Genomic DNA, 22,995 nt, shown 5'->3' on the forward strand with positions numbered 1-22,995 from the left:
ACATACATTTACTTGCATATACAGTTATACACACACCACCACACTTACTTCTACGGAAACTTACACATAATTAGTCTTTTAAACAATCACTTATAGAAACACATACTTATTCATACAGGAACTCTTTCAATCTCTCACTCTCACATATACTCACTTATATACACCAATAGTCACATATACTAGTTTAAAACATATGTAGTTACTCATAAAGACACTATTGAGACAGTCATTCACTCACTAACACACCCATACACACACTCATCCACCCATACAGTCCTGCACACATGCTGTCTTCAACACATACAAACAGTGAGTCACTCATTCATGCACCTATGCACTACGTAATACCCCCCACCGAACCATGCAGACACTCAGACTGATACTCAAAAAACCAACTAATAACCTATATAGACACCCGTGTAGCTACTCACCAACCCATGCAGCCACTTATACACAAAGTGAGAGACTGATACAGATATTTACATATTTAAACATTACTCACTAAGCCATGTATTCACTATGATACACTTAATCAGTCAGTTACACAATCAATTTTTCAAAAACAAATCATCCATTTAGACACTTATATACCCATTTATTCTTCCATCGACCTTGAGATATACATATATAAAACATATTTAATTTTCAGAAAATCAGACATTCACTGGAGGATGTCATCAGTGATGTCATCAGTGATGTCATTTGAGATGTCATCAGTGATGTCATGAGTGATGTCACTGACCATGTCATGAGTGATGTAATATGTGACGTCATCAGCAGTGCATTGCGGGCGCGCGAGTTATAGTTAGCTGAACTAACTATAACGGGGGAATTTCAATGGTTTTGTACAAGTGAAAAGTCCAGCTAACTATAACACCCCTGAAACCTATAGTTTTTTCAGTGAATTTCTGAGGTTTTTTAAATGCTAATTCCTAACTATAACGTGCCTGAAACCTATGGTTTTTTCTGTGAATATATATATATATATATATATATATGCCTCAGTTAAGAAAAACCCTGAAGAACATGAAAAAATGGGATGGCTGACAGCTAGAAAGGGATTTTTTAAATGCTCTAATAGCAAGGCATGTAAATATGCCTCAAATAGAACTACATATCAGACCGCTTTTAGCGATAGGACCTGTGACATAAAACAATATCTGACATGTCAGACAGATTATGCTGTATATGTTTTACAATGCACTTGCAATTTGTTATACATAGGCAGCACCAAATTATCCGTCCACAAGCGTATATTACAGCATATTAGGGCCATCACTAATAATGATGCTAGTTATCCTGTGGCAAGACACTTCAAAACATATCATGATAACAGTTTGCAACACCTACAATACTTTGTCATTGACGCAGTATCCCTGCAAAGAAGAGGCGGGGATCGCGAACTAAAATTGAGGCGTCTTGAAACGCGTTACATTCTTGAGCTTGACACCAAACAACCAGGGGGTCTTAACAGAAGTGAGGATTTATATACTTATCTTGAGTAGGTAGATGTTAGACCGCCTTGAGCTCTGTAACATATGTACTCCCACATTCCTTCTTAGCTGCTATTTTTGTCACCATCTAATTTCATTTGTAATACATCTTAAAGATACAGTGTTTTAAAACCTCATGCATTTGAGATGTTTAATGAATTTGCACATGATTTATCTTAATGAAAATGTTATATTTAGATTGTTTTATGGTGAATTTTAGGAATGGAACTGTATTTATTGTCAATGTTGTATATTTATATATTTAATATTTATATACCAATTTTATTGATTTTATCAATATAATAGTGGGAATCAATCACCCCAAACAGTTCAACCTACCCAAACAATCAATCCATGCTTAGATATTTTCCAACAGTCTTGCAGATTATATATATGACAATATTGTTTCGACTTGTCCATGGAGACCAATCTAAAACAATCAATGGTTATTATAATTAGGTCCGAGGCAAGAGAATTAGATTAAAATCGGTTTAAAAATATTTTTTTATATTAAAAAAAAAAAAAACTCTTTTTGCACACGCACTGTACACTTTTGCACCTGTTCTCTAATTCATTTATGTTTTTTTGGTATGTTTATTGAGACTTCTTTCTTATACATAGTGTCAAATCCACACAATAGAATTTGGTCCAACGTATGATCCTTTTTGCATTAATGCTGCTATTTTGATAGGATCAAGCCTGGTGAAATCATATGTAAAAGGGTATATCTGTGTCTTATAGGACTATAAGCAACTGAACTGTAATGCGCATTTAAGCAATTGATTTACAGTTGATAGATATGAGGTTTTTGCTTATGTGTTCAATATGCAATAGGCAATTGATTTTTAGCTATAACCTACTATTTTGAAAAGCAAATATTGATTTGTTTTCATTATATACCCATCGAATATTTATAATTGTACAGGCTTTTTTATGATATATATATATATTTTTTTTTTCGATGTCTATTCTAACTTTTGATCAGGCACTAGCACTTTAAAAATGGTGAATCACTGGGCTAACGCTCTCATGTGATCAAGGCAGAGGAGCTGCCGAAACGCGTTATGGCGGCGTGTTTCCACTTACAATAAAACAAGACAAGCACTCGTCTGGGTCCACTCTCGTTTTGTTTTCTGCAAAAAAAAAGAAATACAGAAGAGCGAGGATTCTATATATATATATATTCACTGACAAAACCATAGGTTTCACACACGTTATAGTTAGGAATTAGCATTTAAAAAACCTTGCAAATTCACTTAAAAAACCATAGGTTTCACACATGTTATAGTTAGGTGGATATTTCACTCGTAAAAAACCAATGAAATTCCCCCGTTATAGTTAGTTTAGATAACTATAACTCGCGCGCCCGCAATCCACTGCTCATGACGTCACATATTACATCACTCATGACATGGTCAGTGGCATCACTCATGACATCACTGATGACATCATCCTTGTGATAGAGTCGCGGTCGCGCGAGTTATAGTTATCTGAACTAACTATAACGGGGGAATTTCATTGGTTTTTTACGAGTGAAATATCCACCTAACTATAACATGTGTGAAACCTATGGTTTTTTTAAGTGAATTTGCAAGGTTTTTTAAATGCTAATTCCTAACTATAACGTGTGTGAAACCTATGGTTTTTTCAGTGAATTTGTACGGTTTTTTAAATGCTAATTTATTTATGTATTATTATTTTTTTATATATTTATTTTACAATAAACTACGTATTACATTTTTGTTTTTTTTTGGGTTTTTCACCGTGCACACCCCCGGGATTTTTTTTAAAGAAAATTAAAAAAAAAAATTCTGCCTTCGGGGTCCTTCAGGGACCCCCTGACAAAGGCTAGGGGGTCAGGAACTCTCTACCCTGCCCCCTTTTCACGTTCGCCACCTTCCTTGTTCACTCTCGCACTCAAAACAAACAAAATGGCGGCCGACACTTCCTGATTTTGACCGATTCGAACGTTGACTAACATGTAACCACCAATCAGAATTACACTCGCGCACGTTAGGGTGCTCGCACGCTGCGCGCTTATAGATATTTATATGCTTTTAAATTCTATTTTCTCAGGAACTACTGAACAGATTGACACCAGACCTGCAAAAGGCACTTCCCTGACCTGAGGACTACCTCTCTGCCAAATTTCAAGTAATTCTGTTCAGCCGTTCGGGCTGTACCTTCGACTAAAGGTCCTATAGAAAAATGCATGGGGAAAACGCGTTTTGGGACCCCCTTTTTTCTCGGCCCCCGCTTGACGAATCACTCCGAGACCTAGACTTTCAGGGTAGGAGCTGAACAGAGTGCCCCATTAGTTTTGAAAATTTCGCGAGGATTCGTCAACCGGCGCCAAAGTTATTCAAAATAGAATTTTCAGATTTCCTATGGAAACTCGGTCCTAACTATAACTATCTACTGGCGACCGCCAGTAGATCATATATATATATATACATATATGGACTCGTCAAACGGCCCCAAGGGAGAGCGCGCTATCGCATAGCGGGTGCCAGTGTCGAGAATGGCCAGTCCTCGATTCAATTTTTCACCAATTTCCTCAAGGAAGGAAACACTGCACACCAAGGAAGTTATATGATTCGGTTTTTATTCTTTTAGTGCAAGTTATCACCAACTCCACCACCAACGCGTTTCAACCACAATCGGTCTTGCTCACGGTATGTGAGTCTTTTTTCAATGTTCTTTATTTATAGTGATATCCATCTTAGCCATTAAGAGGAATTATGGGAATTGTAGTTTCTGTTCACATATATCGTTTAACATGTTTGCGATATGTTGGTATTATTTCAATGTCTCACTTTGGGGATTTGATTACATCTGCGTAATCTGAATATTTACATTGTGTCCATGTAAATAGTGTGTCCGATTATGTTATATTACATGACATTGACATGTTGTATATTTTATTCTTCGTTTCCACCTTTGGTACTGGAATAATTGCTTAGTGCATTTTTGCCCACCGAGTTTAGGCTTAGTGCCCATGTGGCCATGTTCTATTTGTTCAGGTACTTGCAGATATAGATGTTACAAGTCATTGCCCCTTCATCATGAGTTCATTGTTGGTTCATGTCGTATAGTAGGCTCATAGATGGCTGTGTAACTCCTCATCGCCGTTGAGGCCAAAAGGGGCCTTCGTCTTAAAGCGTATGATCATCTTGCTTTCCAATCTTCTTAGTTTCAGTGTTCTGTTTCCTCCACGTTCGTTTTTAGGGACTGTTGTTAATCCGAAGTATTTTATGGTCTGTTTCATGTTCTCTTTGTGGATTTTGAGATGTTTCACAATTGCATAGTTGGTATCTTCATTTTGTACCGCCCTCAAATGTTCCAAGATTCTTTTCTTCAGGGGGCAGATGGTGCTTCCTATGTACCATAGTCCGCATCCACAGACAATGACATACACTACGTATGTGGATTCACAGGTGATCCTTTCAGAGATGTTAAATTTATTGCCCATGAAATCCACTGTTTCTTTCATGTTCATGCCGTGTTTGCATGCTTTGCATGTATTGCAGCGTACAAAACCTGTCTGTTTGGTCTCCAGCCAGTTCTTAGATTTGCTGGTGGTCGTCATATGGCTCTTAACCAGTTTGTCTTTTAAGGAGGGTGCTTTCCGATATGAGACATTTGGATAGTTGCCAATTTTTGGACCAATGTCTGGATCTTTTCTTAAGATATCCCAGTGTCTTTTTAGGATGTCTATTATTTGGTAGTTTTCTTTGCTGTATGTAAGAACTACTCGAATCGCGGCATTGTCTTCTTTTTGTTCGTTTGCATGTTTCAAAGTCTGTGCTCGGGGAATTGCTCTTGCTCTTGCTTGACCCAGTCTTATGTCTTTCTCATTGTATCCTCTTTGCTGGAATCTCGTTGCTGTTTCTTCGAAAGTTCGTTCCATTTCCAAGTCATCTGAGCAGTTGCGTCTCATACGCAAGAATTCTCCATACGGAATACTCTTCTTTAATTGTGGAGGATGAAAACTTTCACCGTGTAGAATGCTGTTGGTTGCTGTTGGTTTTCTGTATAGTCTGGTCTTAATTTCATCATTTTCTATGTATACCGTTACATCTAAGAACTGAATTTCTTGATCACTGATGTTGTGAGTGAATTGTAGACCAATTTCATTTGTGTTCAAGATGTTCATGTATTCTTCAAATTCACTCAGACTGCCACTCCAAATAAGGAAAAGGTCGTCAATGTAACGTAACCATAATTCTGTTTTAGAAGTGTATGTTTCATTTCTCTCCTCCCAGGCTATCAGCTTCTCCCACCACCCCATCGTGAGGTTGGCGTAGCTAGGAGAGAATGAAACTCCCATGGCAGTGCCACACTGCTGGGAGTATATTTGGCCATCAAAAATGAAGATATTATTGTAGAGACAAAGCTCGATCATTTCCATGAGCATTGTTGTGTGTTTGGATTGTCGTATGCTACGTTGTTTCAAGAAATACTCAACAGCTTGTAGTCCAACGCTGTGTTTGATGGAAGTGTATAGGGATACTACGTCGATTGTTGCGAGATAGTATCCTTTGTGCCAGCCAAGATCACTAAGGATTCTTAAAAAATCCCCTGTGTCTCTTATGTAAGATGTTAAATTGGTAACTAGTGGTGCCAAGAAAAAGTCCACATAGTCTGAGATGTTTTCATAGAGTGAGTTGCAACTCGACATTATGGGCCTGGCTGGGGGATTGATTAGAGTTTTGTGTATTTTCGGTAAGAAATACATTGTGGGCATCACTGGGCTGTCGTTGCTTAGGAAGAGGGATTCCTCTGGTGTCAATAAACCCTCCTCCTGCCATTTCTTAATTTTTAATCCTAGATTTAATGTTAAATCATTAAGTGGATTGTTGGTTAGTTTGACATAGTTCTTATGATCATCCAGTTGCCTTTTGGCCTCTTTGATGTAGTCACTTTTGTTTTGAATGACTACATTGCCCCCCTTGTCTGCCGGTTTGATTATGATTTTATCATTTTTCATCAAGGTGTCAATTGCAAGTCTCTCCATTTTATTTAGATTTTCTCTCTTGTGGTTGTTGTTTGTTTTAGTCAAGGTTTCTAGATCCCCAACCACTAGATCATGAAAGGTGTCAATTCTGTTGCCAGGACTAAGCACAGGGCAAAATTTAGATTTAGATTTGAAGGCAGTTGGTTCTATTTTGTCAGTACTTGTTTGTAACTGTTGTAGGGCTTGAGATTCAGTCACATCATCATTGTTTGTCATTAGTTCGTACGCAGTAACCAAGACAGGTATATCTTCAATTGTAAGGTCACTGGTCTCAGGTGCTGCTTTCCTTTCGATAGCTTTTTTTGTGTTCGGGAATTTACTAAAGAACTTAGCAAGTTTTAATTTCCTCACAAATTTGTAGATATCGATTCTTGTGTCTACATGATTGTGATGTTGTTCTGGGCAGAAGCTTAATCCTTTGTTAAGTACGTTTTGTTCGTGGGAGTTCAATTTGTATTCAGAAAGATTCACGATTAGGTTCACTTTTGTCTTTGTTGATTGTTTCATTTTCTCAAGCGATTGCGTAGCGGGTAACTTTTTGGTTGTTCCGCCCCCTCTTCTCGTTTTTCTCCTTCTTTTGAAGATTGTTGATAAGTTCTTCCTCTCCCTCGGCCTCGGCCTCGTCCTCTTCCTTGGCCTCTCGGGTTCTTTTGATCGATGTACATCAGCTTCATCTACTCTAAAAAAGTAAAGTGTCCTGTTCTTGTTGTTCTTTCTTCCTCACTTAATTCTGATTCTGATCCACTTGTTACTGGTACGTTTAGTGCTGCTTTTGAGTTCTTCCCCATTTGTTCTTTCAAAACTTCAAATCTACGAGCAAAGGTTAAGATTGCTCCTGTTTCATAGTCTAGTTGATCTCTTCTAAACTTCCTCTGCTTTCGTTGTTCTACCTCGTTTTCATGTCTATCTAGGTTTTTCTCCATATCTTTTCGTAATTGTTTACTTTCTTCCTCTTGATTGAGACTGGTAATCTGTGATTCGATTTTGCTGATGTTCTCATGTAGCTCCTCTATATCCTTCTTGGCGTACTTGATTACAATCAGTACCATGTTTTTTGAACACTGCATACTGTTCTTCCCCCATTCCTCTAGCATCTCAGGCTTGGTGTCAGGGTGATTAGGGAGCGTGAAAATTCTCAGTCCTCTTGGTATTCGATCGCACTCGATATATTTCTCTAATGTAATCACTTCCCAGCTTTTAGTGATTTCTTTTTTCAACAGTCTCTCAAGCTGAATGAAAAGTTGTTTGAGATTTTTACTCTGACTAATATCCTGGTCACTAGTTATTTCTTTTTGTGTTATCGTGCCTGCTCTTACGAACATGGTTTCCGCTCGTTGCATGCGTTTCGCTGCTCTCGCTTCCATGTTGATTACTGATATAATTATCCGCCGAGACTCACATTAGGTGGTTCACAGATTTTCTGTTGTGCACTTTCCCTTTAACTTCCTTTGCATCTGTTCAGGTTTTAATATCCTGGCGATGCAAGCTACGACATTCACAATTCAATAGGGGAGAGAAAAGAAGAAACCGCCTACCTGAGTGTTTCTCCGTCGTAGCGGGGTCCTCCGACTCCGATCCGTTGGATACTCCACACCGCAGACGGGACTTCAAGCAACTCCTCCTATTAGTTTGTCACAGCATTCGTCTCGCTGTATAATCACAGTGTGATGACTTGATTGATTGTGCTGTTGATGTACTGGATTCCCAATACAGCCACTGACTCCAAATCAATTACGAAACTCGTCTTGAACAGTTTCCCGAGTCTCGTATATCGTCACCGCTTCACTGGATTTCCAATGTCGGGCGCCTCTCTCTTCACAATGTCGACTCGTCAAACGGCCCCAAGGGAGAGCGCGCTATCGCATAGCGGGTGCCAGTGTCGAGAACGGGCCAGTCCTTGATTCAATTTTTCACCAATTTACTCAAGGAAGGAACCACTGCACACCAAGGAAGTTATATGATTCGGTTTTTATTCTTTTAGTGCAAGTTATCACCAACTCCACCACCAACGCGTTTCAACCACAATCGGTCTTGCTCACGGTATGTGAGTTTTGTTTCAATGTTCTTTATTTATAGTGATACCCATCTTAGCCATTAAGAGGAATTATGGGAATTGTAGTTTCTGTTCACATATATCGTTTAACATGTTTGCGATATGTTGGTATTATTTCAATGTCTCACTTTGGGGATTTGATTACATCTGCGTAATATGAATATTTACATTGTGTCCATGAAAAAAAAATATATATATATATATATATATATATATATATATATATATATATATAAATATATATATATATATATATATAATTCATCTAGTAAGGAAGTAAAAACAGATACCCAATGTTACTTGTTGCACTTTTGAAACGCAGGAGGACATTATGCCTCGTTTAAGGAAATGAAGAGGCAGGCTGTGGTTACGGTGAAGCAAGTCAACATTAACCTGGGATTACCAGAAGGAAAACGATCAGCTGCCCGTGACTGTAATCCCTCAATTTGACAGGCCCTTAAAATATTCACATTTATTATCCTGGAAGCTTGGCCGTGGCACAACAGGGAACGGGGGTTTACGATAAAACACACACTCACATACAATGTTACTGCCAGAAGGAAAACTGCAACCAGTCAGAGGATGCGAGCCAAGCAAGACCTCGCGTCCCCCAGACCTGCCTCATGAAACCTTCACTGTGAACTGCGGCCTTAATTAAAGGGAAATAGACCTACCAAAGCATTCAAACAGAAATATGGCTTCGCGGAATCAGAGCGAACCGAAAGCCTGCTAAAAACACTCATATTGCAGTCTAGGTGGGGTTCCGAGTGCTGTCGCCGCTGATTTATGCGGCCCCGTTAGACATGTTAAATATAGTAATAAGGGTAATGAATGCGGATCACGCTCCTAAACGGTTTGTGATTCATACCGAACACCGTCGCCCCACTTCTCCTCCACCACTTCCTGCCTCTCGCCCACGCCCCTCCCCCAGAGGTGCAGGAATATAAATTCCGACTAAGAAGGTCACCAGAGGCACATTTGTTAAGTGAAGTTATGCAGTTAATAAACAGAGGACTACACGGAGGGGCGATATTGAAAACATGCTGCAAGAAGGCGCCGGGATACTGCGCCGAGAGAGGGTGGGTTTTACAGAGAAATACAAACAAGGCAGAAATGGGAATCGTCGAAGCGCAAGCCCCGTCCACACCTACAGGGGAAGTGTTTAGTACTTAACCCAGGAGTTTGGAGTCACCACACAAGCGTACTTTTTAAGTGAGAATCATGGAAGCCACTTACGTTCATAAAATTATTGGTGGAGCCATGGTCACATGACCTAATTATGAATATAAATTCGGGAAATTACGGGCTAAGGACATACGTGCAGCGGACTGACGCTCATGTGAAATTTGAGCTATTTAATCAGTTTTAAAACTTGACAATGCTGTTAATTTGATTGCCCTTTTCTGCTCTTGGCCAAGGCCGAGCGCTAAGTAGCGCGTGCCGCCATTATGGTGGTCGGACCTGTCCCCGGGGGAAAGGAGGAGGTGGGAGCACTCCCACCTCCCCCATAAGCGTTGAATAGGTAGCGTGCTGCGGGCGTGAACCGGAAGCACTTTAGTGCTTCCGGTTCACACGGCCATCCAGCGTGGGGGTCCGGCTGGTTTAATCCGGCCTGGTCCGTGCCCCGCCCCCCCCTTAAAAGGGGGTGTGGGTAACAGAACAGTCTCTTGTTCTACGCTCCCCACGGGCACAGCACCCGGGCCACCAGCGGCCCGAAATGTATTTTCTTTTGTTTTCCCCTGCAGGCGTGATGTCCTTGGTCGGATGTGCAACAAGAGTCGTCGGGGAGAAGTGGTTGCTTAGTTTTGCTCCGCTCGGGTCGTGTCAGGCATGGTGATCGGGGGCCCGTTTTTCTGCCCAGAAGAAGTCGGATGGATCGTGGCGAAGGGTTGGCACCACCCCCTGCGCGCAGCTGCTTTTTGGAAGGCACAAGTTAAGTGGGGAGCAAACAGCTGTGTGGGTTTGCACGGCTGGTTGAGCGTGGGTGTTGGGGTTGCTCGTGGAGCTTTGAGCTGGTGTCCCCGAGTGTTTTTCGGTTGAGAAGAGGAGGAGTTTCCTTGTGGGGCTCTGTTTGCTGCGCGGTCGTCACGCTGTGAGCTGCTCGGGTAACCCGGGGGGAGGCTAGAGATGGGGGCGTGTCGGGTTCTGGAGCTCCGTGTGAACAGGGAGTCTTGCTGCTATGGGACGTGTGGTTCGAGGGCATTGTCGGCATTTGCATCTCCTTGTCTGTGAGTCTTGCTGCGGCATTTTGTGATCGAGAGGACTAGTGGGGTTTTGTTTGCGGCGCAGACGCTGCGCTGTGGGCCACTCATGTGGCTCGGTTTGGAATTGAGGTGAAAGGTCCCATCTTGGTGGTGCTAGTGCTATCGACCTCGGTGGGATTGATGGTGGGGCGGTCCCATCTAGCACCAGAGTTGATGTTTGGTACGCCCTGCTCTCTTTGCGATGATTCTCAAAGGACTTTCTTTTCGCTCAGTGGGGCTGAGGAGCAGGGGTGTCATCATCTGCACGCTGGCGCTCCTCCCGCCTGCATCTCTCTTCCGGGTTCCCCCTTGGCCGCCCTCCCCTGAGTCCAGGGGCGGCGACGCACGCCTCAACCTCGTCATGATGTCTTTCCCGGTGGTGGGAGGGCGTGGGTGCGTCTCCATTGCCTGGGGGCGAGTCTCCTGTCACGTGGACACCGTTTGGAGGTGGGGATCCTTGCGCCGCTTCCTGCTGGGAGTGGACACGCACGAGTGTTCTGTCCAGGCTCTGCCAGGGAGCTGCGTCTTCAGTGGGGGAGGCAGTGCTTTCATTGGAGTTGTCCAGAGGATTGCTGTTGGACCTGCCGCAGGACTGCATGGATGGCGATGCTTGGGCACCGCATGGGACGGGGGGAACATTGGGGCGGGACTCGCATTACTCCATAGAAATATTTTGGAAGGGGTGCAGCTGCCGAGTTTTCGCATTGCTTGTGTGTGGTGGTTGCATGATTTCTGTGTACTTGTGAGTGACGTTTAGTGGTCAGAGGAGAGGAGAGGAGTTGAGCGATAGGAGAGGATTGGTTTACGCACGTGCGCGTAACTTGTATTATGAATTTCAATGTTCCGCACTTAATGCAAGGGGCGCTATGCTAGGCGCTCTCATTGAAAGTCACATGCAATGTTCCTTATGTAATGGAACTGAGGCCGTGCTATGCGGTCAGATTTGAATGTCTGATTTCAATGTTCCTCATGTGAATGCAACTGGTACTATGCTAGGCGCTCTTAATTGGTAATATGATTTTCGATTTCCTAACTCAGTGCAAATGGCGCTATGCTAGGCGCTTTCATGTAAACTCACATGCAACGTTCCTTATGTAAGGGAACTGAGGCTATGATAAGCGGTCAGTATCTAAAGTATGATGTCAATGTAAAGTTTTAAAAGCCCTGCTTTGGGTCAGCCAGCAAGGTATATATATGGTATTATTAGCCGTTATTCTTGTAGTTCCACAAACAGCCTTGCAAGTGCGAACATATCCCTGCTTGTTAAAGCTTGGGCCTCGTGGTCACACTTTCAAGGATGCAATAGGCGCTCGGGTCTTGTTACAAATATGTATTAGGAGTCTGTCATCAAATAGCCATAGGCACGCGGGTGCTGTTACAAATATGTGTATGAAGTAGGAGTCTGCGGTCAAGTAGCATCTATGCACCCATTGCAGGTACACGTATGCATCATTGGGAGCTGGTTATGTCACACAGTACCTATGCACCATTCTGCTCATACACGTATGATGAGTTATGTATTATATCACACAGTGTCACGGCACCCTTGTGCCTGAACGCTTAGGCATTGGTATGTTCGTGTTGTATCACAATGGTACCTATGCACCTTTTGGGCTTGTGCAATCAAGCTTTATAAGTCTGGGGTTCATCACCCCCCTTGTGCTCGTACACTTATACTGTTAATGTATTGTCACACAGTACCCCAGCGCCCTTGTGCATGAACAAATATGCATTGCATGTCCGTGTTTAGGTGACGGTACCTACGCCTGGGTGCATTCCGGCATTAGATGCCCAGGTCGGAACATACAATACCTAAGCACCCTGGTTTGTACACTTTTCACACTAGACACGTATGTGTTGGCACACAGTACCACCACATACAGCATCCATTTTGCTTGCGCATTTAATGTCCGCTTTGTCACACCGTACCTATGCAGCCTGGGCTGAGGGTGTGGGTGGAATAAAGTGGGGTACAGTCTCATCGGGTAGTCAATAGGCCTGGCATGCAAACCGTTTCTCTTTATCCAAAGGCTGGGAGCACTAATCATCTGTGCTTTATGTTCAGTTATGTATGGTGGATCCATGAAGGTGATACCTGTGAGGTGACCCACACCGCAAGGACGACGAGATGTCAGAGCCACTTCTGCTATGTGTTTCGCCATCCAAGATGGCGGGTTGGATTCTTCTAAACTTTGGGACCCACTCCTTTAGAATTGGGGCGGTCACCGAGGCAGTGGCAAAGGGTCTAAGGGAAGAACAGGTCAAGAGGACCGGTAGGTGGCCCCTTAACTGCTGTAAAGCGCTATGTGCGGCTGCACATGCTGTAGCCCATTGGGTCTGTTTCACGTGAATTGCAAGTTTCTTTACCCTGTGGCTCAAGGAGAAGTTTGCATCAGTACACTGTTACATAGTAGCATGTACAGTAGTGTAGGTTTTAACCTGTCATTAGGGCAATACACTGACGGGTGTGCTATTTTCATGTGTGTTTGCAGTTCCACGAGGCCATGGTGCGTAATTTGGGAATGAGAGTATAGTTACATGGACATGCACCTAGGGGTAACGACCTGGCCCGCCTGGGACGGAGGGTTGTAGTTGAGTCCAGGGGCAGGCGCATTACAGGGCATGACCTTCCTAGTGGGCTGAGGGGGAGGACAGATAGTCGGGCAACTATGGTGTCCTGTGGCGGTAAGTTCATGATTGGTAAGCATAGTCTTCGGTCCTTAGCGGTCAGAACCATGTAACTCCAGGGGCAGTGACAGCCGGTAGGTAGGCTGTCGGGGTGCGGGGGCCGGGGGAGTCATTCTTTCCAGTGGGCCTGTGGCCACCCCCGCACGCGCATGCGCATCAGGGCGCAACTATGCAGAATTTCTGCAGCCCCCGTTATGGAGTTTAAGGCACAGGGCGTAGGGGGGACCCGTGGGAAAGTATCTGTCCGATAAGCTGTACCCCCTGCGCAAGCCGACTCCGGCAGAGTAATTTCTCATAGTTTGCTGGGATCTGGAGGCTGCCAGTCATTGACCTTGCCGTAGGCTCTAGAGGGGAAACGCAGAAAGTGAATATATGCATTGTTAGATTTACGTTAGGAGTGTCGTGTGTATTAGAGTTAAGGATAGCCATGTGACATCATCTGTCTAACAATGTATCTGGCCTTTCTGCGTAATTGTACATAATGTTAATAAATAATGTTTTTTAATTTTGCAATAAATACGGCCGGGGGGGTTACACCCCCCCTAATCCAAAAATTGGTGTGGTCTCAATACTTGCCTTGAAAGAGGGAGGGAGACCTCATCCGGACAAGGGCTGTGGGTACCAAAGGTAAAGAGGGGACTTGGGGAAGTACCAGGCCATATGCTCTATGCACATACTCACTCTGTTCCCTCTGCTCATACACTGCCATATTGGATTTGTGTTACAAAGAGCTGGCCCCATTTTTATTCAAATCTGGCATTGGAATTATTACAGAACGACAGGGCTAGAATTTTCTCATGTCAAGAAGTGTACATTATGCATATACATGATACCAAGGCAAGCATTTTGACAGGCATGACCCCATAAACCACTTGAGCTCCCATGTAAGGAATTGGGTTATTAGTTAATGGTAATGGCTACCCACCGTAAGTAATAAACACAATGCTTGTCCTATTGAAAAACTAAAGTCACTAATTTACCCTGAGCTCAACCACCTGGTAGCTCTAGGACATAGCACATATAAATCAGGCCCTTAGTTTTATAAATGGAAGTCCAAAATCTTACTTGGGCAAGGTAGCAGGCTGTAGATGACGAAGACTCCACAAGGCCAGATAATCGTCAGATAAGGTCTCACAAAAGCTGTTGCTTTTTGTCTGAGAAACTCAGAGTGATAGAAATTCGAATTTCACACCTAAGGAAGGTCCCTCGTTTGCCAGATAATGTTGGTGTCTTTGCCCTGTCAAGATTTCTTCTTTTGCACTCAGTCAATTTTTTGGAGCTCAGATTCCCCAGTGGGGCAAGGCCCCACCGACAAGGGGATTGCTGGCATGAGAAAGCTCAGAGCAGGGAAATCCTCAATCTTCAGCCCAGCGACAGTGTACCTTGATCAGATTGGCTTGGCAGATTTGTTCTGGTCCTCTGGAGCAAAAACGTTTCTAAGTCCCAGGCTTTCAGGGGTGGTAGGAGAAGTCCAGCTAGAGACAGCCTTCAGGGGTGGTAGGAGAAGTCCAGCCAGACACAACCAAGGAGTCCAGGACCCCATGAAAAGCACTTTTGAAGGTCAGGACTCACCCCAACAGAGACCAACAGCAGGGTCCAAGACAGTTCCAGTTGGAACTGGTCAGCTGGGCAGTTGCAGGAAAGGCTTCTTGTAGCTTGTTGTCTCCCTGTAGCTTGAACAAAAGGTCAGCCTTACGACCCTTGAAATCCACTTCTTTGTCCAGTGTATAAGAGAGAGCAGGTCCAGTCCTTCAGGGCTTTTCTCAAGTTTCGGGCAGCAGGTTCAGTCTTCTTCTGAACAACCTCGGTTCTAGCACAGTTCTGAGGAGGATAATGGGGATGCCATGTTTATGCCTGGTACCAGCTTGTGGGTGAGGCAATTCCTGACTCCTCCCTAACCAATGAGGTAAAATTTATCAAGGGTTACCCACCCAGTTTTGCAGCATTTCCTGTGTGCACTAGTGCAAACAATCCCACAGTGATTCTCTCTGCCTAAATCCAAGATGATGAATCCTTTCTCTGCTTGTGCACAGACTGTGTGCCCATCACAGAGGTGTGACCACAGAAATGAGCAACCTCTTCTATGTGGGCACTTAAAACTAGTTCTGGGGCAATTCCTTCCACACTGGTATTGCTGCCTTACTGACTGGGGAGACAAAACAAGGGGGTGCCATCAGCTTGTGACAGGTGTAGCCCCTTTGACAGTAATTAAGTTCCTGGGCATTGCCCAAATGGGCAGAGGAACTGAAAAAACGCTCCACATCCAGGTCTTTGTCTCTGCTCTGGAAGCAGTTTTGACACCTCATTCAGGGCTTTCACACTTAAAGGGCAGCAGTTGGGGGTGAATACAAATGTAGGAAGGTAAAGGTAACTTTCTGAAAGCATCTTTTAATTAATATTTATTAAAAATCCAACTTCCCTAATGAATTAGGTTTTTCCTAAGTATTACAAAGAGTCCAATAAAGACATTTCTATCCTTTTCTTAGTCAAACATAGCATTGTTAAATTTAATAGTGTTCTGTGATTGATCTTGATAGCTTGTAGCTTTGCTACATTGAAAATTTCCTTTGGTTGCTCCTAACTGTAAGGATGTGCTTAATATTACATTTCTAAATGTCCTTCTTTAAATACAATGCACCCTTCCTTATGGGCTACACAGACTACTTAGGGGCGACATATTTATAATTAAAGGAAAGGTTTTGACCTGTCAAAATGGTTTATTGTGACAGATTGAATTGCAGTTTTTAAACTGTTCCAGTCAGGTTACAATGGTAGGCATGAAGCCTGTGTGCCCTGCCACTGTAGTGGATGACATAATATGTGCTGCAGTCCACGAATGGCATTTAACTTGCAGGCCCTGGTGCACCTCATGCCATATACTAGGGACTTATAAGTGTGTTAAACATGCCAATTCAGGTTATACCAATTCTACCATGTTAAAAGGGTGGGAACAAAGACATGTAACTACTGGGTAGCTGGTATAAAGAGCACAGAGTTCTATGGCCAGCAAAAACAGATAGGGCAAAATCTGATAGTACACTGACACTCTGTCACTCATACACTTTCCCATTCACACTCCAAACTTCTTATTTAGAAAGGCTTGTACTACAGGTGCCCCTGCTGAATCCGGTTTGCCTGTTAATGATGCTTGCTAAAACATTTTCTCTATATACTATTCAAATGTCAAAACAAATTGCATTGTCAAGGCCTCTTTGTATTTGTGATGCAAATGAATTATTGCATTTCCATATATTTGGTTTTGCAAGACAATCTAATATTGACAATGTTGGAAATGGACTAGACTGCTTTGTAAAATTCTAAAAAAATAGTATCAAAGATATCTTATGTCATGTGTGACTCCGTGAGGCATTCCTGGAAATTTATCTAGAAGGACTTTTCATTTTGGGATTTTTAGACCCTACTTAGAATTTTTTAAAATATCTATGAGTTCCATAATGCAGTATTGTGGTGCCTGAAAAGCCAGTACTGTTTAAAGGCATCACACAAGGCCATGGTCCACTTGGCATCCATTGAAAAAGTTTACAAAATATTTTTTGTTCATGCAAAAACCTTTATCGCCCTCCGCAATGAGAACCCTATGTCATAACATCACCAAACCACCCCCCACTCCTGCTGTCATGCTTCATAGCAGAAGTAAAAGCAACTGAGTGCATCTGAATTTACACAATGAAAAGAAAAGCTCACTGCTGGTTCCTCTCTTCCTGAGCAGAACCAGGCTTTAGTGTTCTTTCATGAGCCCCTCAGCTGAAATGTTGTTCAAATACTGCTTGAGCTAGACTCCAAGTTTTCCACAGACATTGGTGCCCATGGTTAGATTGTGTCTGATCCCACTATATGAGATCAAGAATGAATATCAGTTAGAAATACATTCTAATGCATATTCTCAAACTTCTGAACCTCCATTTAGTGAGTGAGCAGGAACACCACCAACTTCATCCAGTTAATGTGAATGCTCCAGCGGTCCCCGAAGATAGTCAGCATTTCTAGGATGCTGTGTATAGACGGGTCTGGGTCAGACAGGTAGATGAAGCTATTGTTAGTGTATAGTAAGATCACATCCTCCCAGTGCGGAGTCCATCGTAGTTCCCTAATTTGAGCATCCACTCTCACCCAATTGGCCAGAGGCTCCAACCCCAGTGCAGAGAGTAGTGGTTAGAGAGGACACCCCTCCCTAGTCCCCCTGCCAATGCCAAACTCAAAGGACATCTCCCTTTTGATCTGGAACTGTGCTTGCGGCTCAGTGTAAAGGAGATGGACCCACTACCAAAACTTCAGCCCAAATCCCATCCCTGCCAACACAGTCATGAAGTACCCCCACTTGAGAGAGTTGAACGTCTTCTCTGCATCCAAGGACAACAGGAGCGCCAGCTCCCTCAAGTCCCTTCTGCTTGTCAGGATCTAAAAAATCTTCCCAGATTGTGTCTCTTGGACCTATGGGGCATTAGGTTGAACTAGTCTGGTTGTATTGGTTTATCTATGACTAGGATAAAACGATTTACCAGCACTTTGGCCAAGATCTTCACTTCCAGCTTTATCCATACAATGGTGGGCATTGATCTGCCGGCTTGCCCACCTTATGGTTTTCACACAATTGCCACAGTTCTCAGGTCCCTCAGTAGGGCTCTGGCCTCTTTTGCCTTGTGAAATATTTCTCAGAGGGGCCCGGTCATCCTAAGCCTGAGGCATTTATAGAATTCAGATGGGAACCAGTTAGGGCCAGTGGTTTTCCCTTCCTTCAGTTGGCTGGTGCCTCCCCAATCTTCTCAACTGTCAAGTCCCTGTCCAGTAGCTTTCTGTCATCAGCGTTGAGTACTGGTGTCAAGATGTCACTGATAAATCTCAGGCACTGTTCCCTCTCCATCTCTACCCTAGACTCATACAGCATCTGCAGATGTTCAGCAAATGCTGCTGCTTTATTGATTGCCGTATGGGTCATGACTCCCTCGCCACATGTCAATGCGGGTACCCATCACCTACCTTCTTCCTGTGTGTTATCCAGGCCAGTAACTTGACCGCCTTGTTCCCCACCTCGTATAGCTTGTGTTGTTTGGTCCGATACTGTGCTCTTGTCTCTGTCTCCACCAACCTGCGATAGTCGTCCCTGGTGAGGACCATTTTGTGTGTGATGATCGAATCAGGAAAATCAACACTCTCCGCCTCCCATCGACATAGGGTTTTCTCAATAGTAAGCATCTCCATGTCACAGCCTTTTTTCTTCCCTGCAATGTGGAAGATTAGGAAGACCCGAATCACTGTTTTGCACACCTCCCAGACACTAATTCTGACTAGTACCAAAAGTATTGATCTGTTGCTTTCCTCATGACCTTCCGGTTATATTCCATATAGGTGCCCTATATAGGCGCAGGTAATACTGCAACCTTTCACCTATATCCTTTCCTACATTACATACATATCGGTTCTTAGGCACTGACCTTTTACCTAGATACAACACTGCATTCAGAATGCGGGTTTTTCCCTAGTTCAAAACTGATACATTATGCATGAGGCTTCTTGAAAGCACAGCAGGATTGACAGCAGGACGAACATCTCCTGTATAATATCTCTTTATAAAGTTCAGGGCCGACGTCATCCTTTAGGCCGACACAGTAACACAGCAAGGTAGGACCCCTGGGGAGACCTATGGGTATATATACCTCATGTCTTGCTTAGAAAGGCAGAGGAGATCGTGACTTCCCGGATGACACACTGACCAGAGACTCTGAGGTTCCTGCATGCAGACACTCCAGCTCGCAGGGGTCTATCATCCCTCGTGTGGTGTTCAACTCGAGACCAGGATGGGGTCCCATATTCTCTCCTTTCTCAGGTAATGGGGATGACTAGACCTTAGAGGGATTCTTGGCATAACACCTACACAGATGCTGGGTACATTTAGGTACATCTTGTTAGGGAGACACCGTAGGAGTATGCACTTTTATCATGTATTTTATGTACTTGTATATATTCATGATTACTGCAAAATTGTAGAACTGTACCATCCCTTTACTTTCGTAGTACTGCTAATCATATATCTATGCTACTGTCTAATGGCTGTTACAGCACATCTATTCTACACTAGAATACCAACTGTTCAATAAATCCTTATTGAAACACCCAGGCTGTTTATTCTGTGTATCTCTGAGACAAACTAAGTGAGCACGAGGGACTGAGCGAAAGGTAGTACATTGTTTCCATGATCCTGAGGGATCAGGGTTGTCATGTTCTCAGGTTGTCAGAAACTATTCTCTCCCCGCTAAGAGGAGATTCTAGTGGCACTGTGAGCTAGCTAATGCAAACAAGATAACATATCCGGTGGGGGTGCTCAGAAACAGTCTGCCACCAATCCCACAGTTTATGTTATCTGAACGTACAGAACCTGTATAGGATATATAGGACCTACACGACATGGCACCGCCAATGTTGGTGGGGTACTTATTTAACAGTAGAATCTGAGTAGTTCAGTCGTGCTATTCTCAGAGACCCCTACTCACAAAAACCAGAGACTTCTTGAGTGGGTGGGCACAAATTCCACCACAGCTGAGTAGCCGAAAATCCTATTTATTAGCTGTTGGTTAATCAAGCTTGAAGAACACAGTGTTCCTAAAATTGTGCATTAACCCCTTGAGTGCCCATGACGAGATAGTCTCGTCATGGGCCGCGGTTGCGCTGTGCCCATGACGAGACTATCTCGTCATGAACCCCGCCCGCTAATTCAACGCCCGGCACAGGGCGGGGAAAGGGCGGGGCACACAAGGGGTTAAATACCTTATCTTAGTTCCCTCAAACAAACTTCTTCTTTACAAAAATGACTGAGACAGGAGATAACCCTGTAGTGGATCTACACATCTCAGCCAGAGAAGAAGATGCAGACGCAATACAAATTGTAGAAAAATTTAGACATACTGTCAACCTGAAAGTGTTAGAAAATGGTTTAACACCTAGGGGTGGCATAGTAGCATTCGTAATAGAGGCACACGAATCTAACAAAACAGAGGTATTTTATTCATTGGTTACATTCCCAGCAGCAAATGCCAGAACAAAGACATTTCACTCTTACACATAAGGAGATGCACCAGAGGAATATCGTCAGTTCGAGGACATTGAAGTTCCACTAACGTACCAGGAACATTTATACTGGTTTAAAGCCACCCTACCCCATAAAAGAGGAAGAGTAAGATTAGGCCCGCTTGGAGGAGAAGGGGAAACATCGCGATATTAGTGGCCTACACACCATATCCTGACATTAACAGAATGCCACTGGGAGACTTACTCATACAATATAAAGATTTAATAAAAATATACATAAACATGACGCGATTCGTCATGAGGATATTCACAGTCCAACCAGCAATAGTTGCAACAAATGGAACTCAATCTCAGGGAACAGCAACTAAAATCACACCACAAACATTACATGCAGTGATGGGCAAGATGCCCACAAGATGTGAGCAAATGCCATTCTGGGTAGCTCAGAAAATAACTCTACTAGAGGGAGTATTCCCGAATACTACCCCGTATGAAATAAGCAGAATGCTAACAATCTGTTTGCCCATGGGGATAACACGACAAGTAGAGGATTGTACCACTTGGGGTACAGTCTTTGCTGCCATTTATACCAGAACTCATGGTATACCTTCATTAGCAGTGATACCTGATGTATTAAGACAAATACAAAACGAGAACGGAGCAGAGCCTGCTCTGAACTTAGGGATGATGTTACTAGGTAACTATGCCCAGGTATCAGCCATAATACTAGCTAAAATTAAAGGGGAAGCAGCTTCGGTGGCTATCCGCCAACACCTAAGGGAGTTCAGTCCTTTAGAACAGGAACACGAACTACCAAAAATAATTGAAACTGTATATGCAGAGACAGTTTGGGTAGGAAAGCATTAAAACCACAACTAATGGGCAGTCCTGAATAGGACACTACCAAGCAGACACTTGCTTCAAATAAGAAGAAGTGGGATAATAAAAACAAGAAAACTTTAAAGAGAACAGATCTCAATCCCGAGGTAGATCTCCACCAGAGGAGCCCTCCGAAAAGAGGTTTTCCCTCAGCAATAGGGATAATATTAGGAAACCTGACAGGTATCAGGATACTGATACACATTCCTCTTTTTCCTTTCAGGGTTCATCGAAAAACTCCGAGAGGGAAGGACGGTCAGAAAGACAAGAAGAGTGTACAAAGTCCAGAGACAAGCAGCATGCTCTAGATTACACTTCCAAAAAAGAAGACAAGCCAAAGCAAAATCCACAGTTCAAAAAGAAGAAAGTTGCAGGTCTAAAGATCAGACATGCCCAGAATTCTGAGGACTCGACTACTGAACAGGGAATGGGCTCTGACTATGCTAGACAGTGCGGCAGAAGTAACAATAGCTCGCCAGAACCTGATGGAATTTCTGGTGACAGTGGACTTGAATGATTATATCACGGTGGAGACACCTGATACTAAGGTGAGTGTCCCACATAAAGTATATTAAATAACGCTTCAGATGGAGGGGGACAAAAGTAGGAAAGTGAGAGGTCTCTTTTGGGAGAACCTTACGTTTGGCTATAACATTTTGTTAGCTGACGAGATTGGCCGCCAGCATTTGTCATGGATTGCCCTAAAGGAGAAACAGTAATTATACCGGCATTCTCAGACCATATTCCCAAGCACTTGCAACACTCATATGTGCAGGAGTTGGCGGTAGCCCAGGCTCCAGCATTGTACGAAAACCATGTTGGATGGGATGAGGATTCAACCCACCACATAATTCCTTTGAAAAATACTCCAACCGCACAGAGGCAGTATCCAATAAAGCAAGAACCTAAAAAACAGGTCAGGGAGATCTTAGATCAACTTGAATACCAAGCGGTGGTTGAAACATGCAACTCTCAAATGAACAATTCTTTGTTTCCAGTCATGAAACCTGACAATACATATTGTCTAGTTTTAAATTACAGATATTTGAACACTAGCACTAAGACATTTGCAGTCCAGAATGCACACAGTGACGCAATAATGAATAACATTGTGCGGAAAAAACGATAAAACAACACTTGATATCTCAAATAGATTTTTATGCCAAAATATAGCACCTGAAAGCAGGTATCTAACAGCATTCTGAGCGCTAGGGTTATAACGGCAATTTTGTCGACTCCCTCAAGGGTATAGGAATAGCCCGGGGTTGTTTTCAGCCAGGGTAACAGAGCTACTTCAAAAATAGTTGTCCTATGTGGATGATATTTATCTGATGGACAATGACCTGGAGGAGCACATGAACAGAGTGAATACCATAATTTTGGGATTTGCATCTGAGGGCTACAAATTCAACTTCAAAAAATCAAAAGTAGCCCACCTCAGTGTCCTGTTTTTATGATATAAGTTTTCAAATAAAGGAAAAAGCCTGGCAGACAATTTTTTATAAAAATGCGCGCTGCTCCAATCTCCAAGATCATTAAAAAATCTACAATCAATACTGGCATTCCTAAATTTTGGTC

This window comes from Triturus cristatus, chromosome 1_2, assembly GCF_964204655.1.
Source record: "Triturus cristatus chromosome 1_2, aTriCri1.1, whole genome shotgun sequence".
Classification (NCBI taxonomy): Eukaryota; Metazoa; Chordata; class Amphibia; order Caudata; family Salamandridae; genus Triturus; species Triturus cristatus.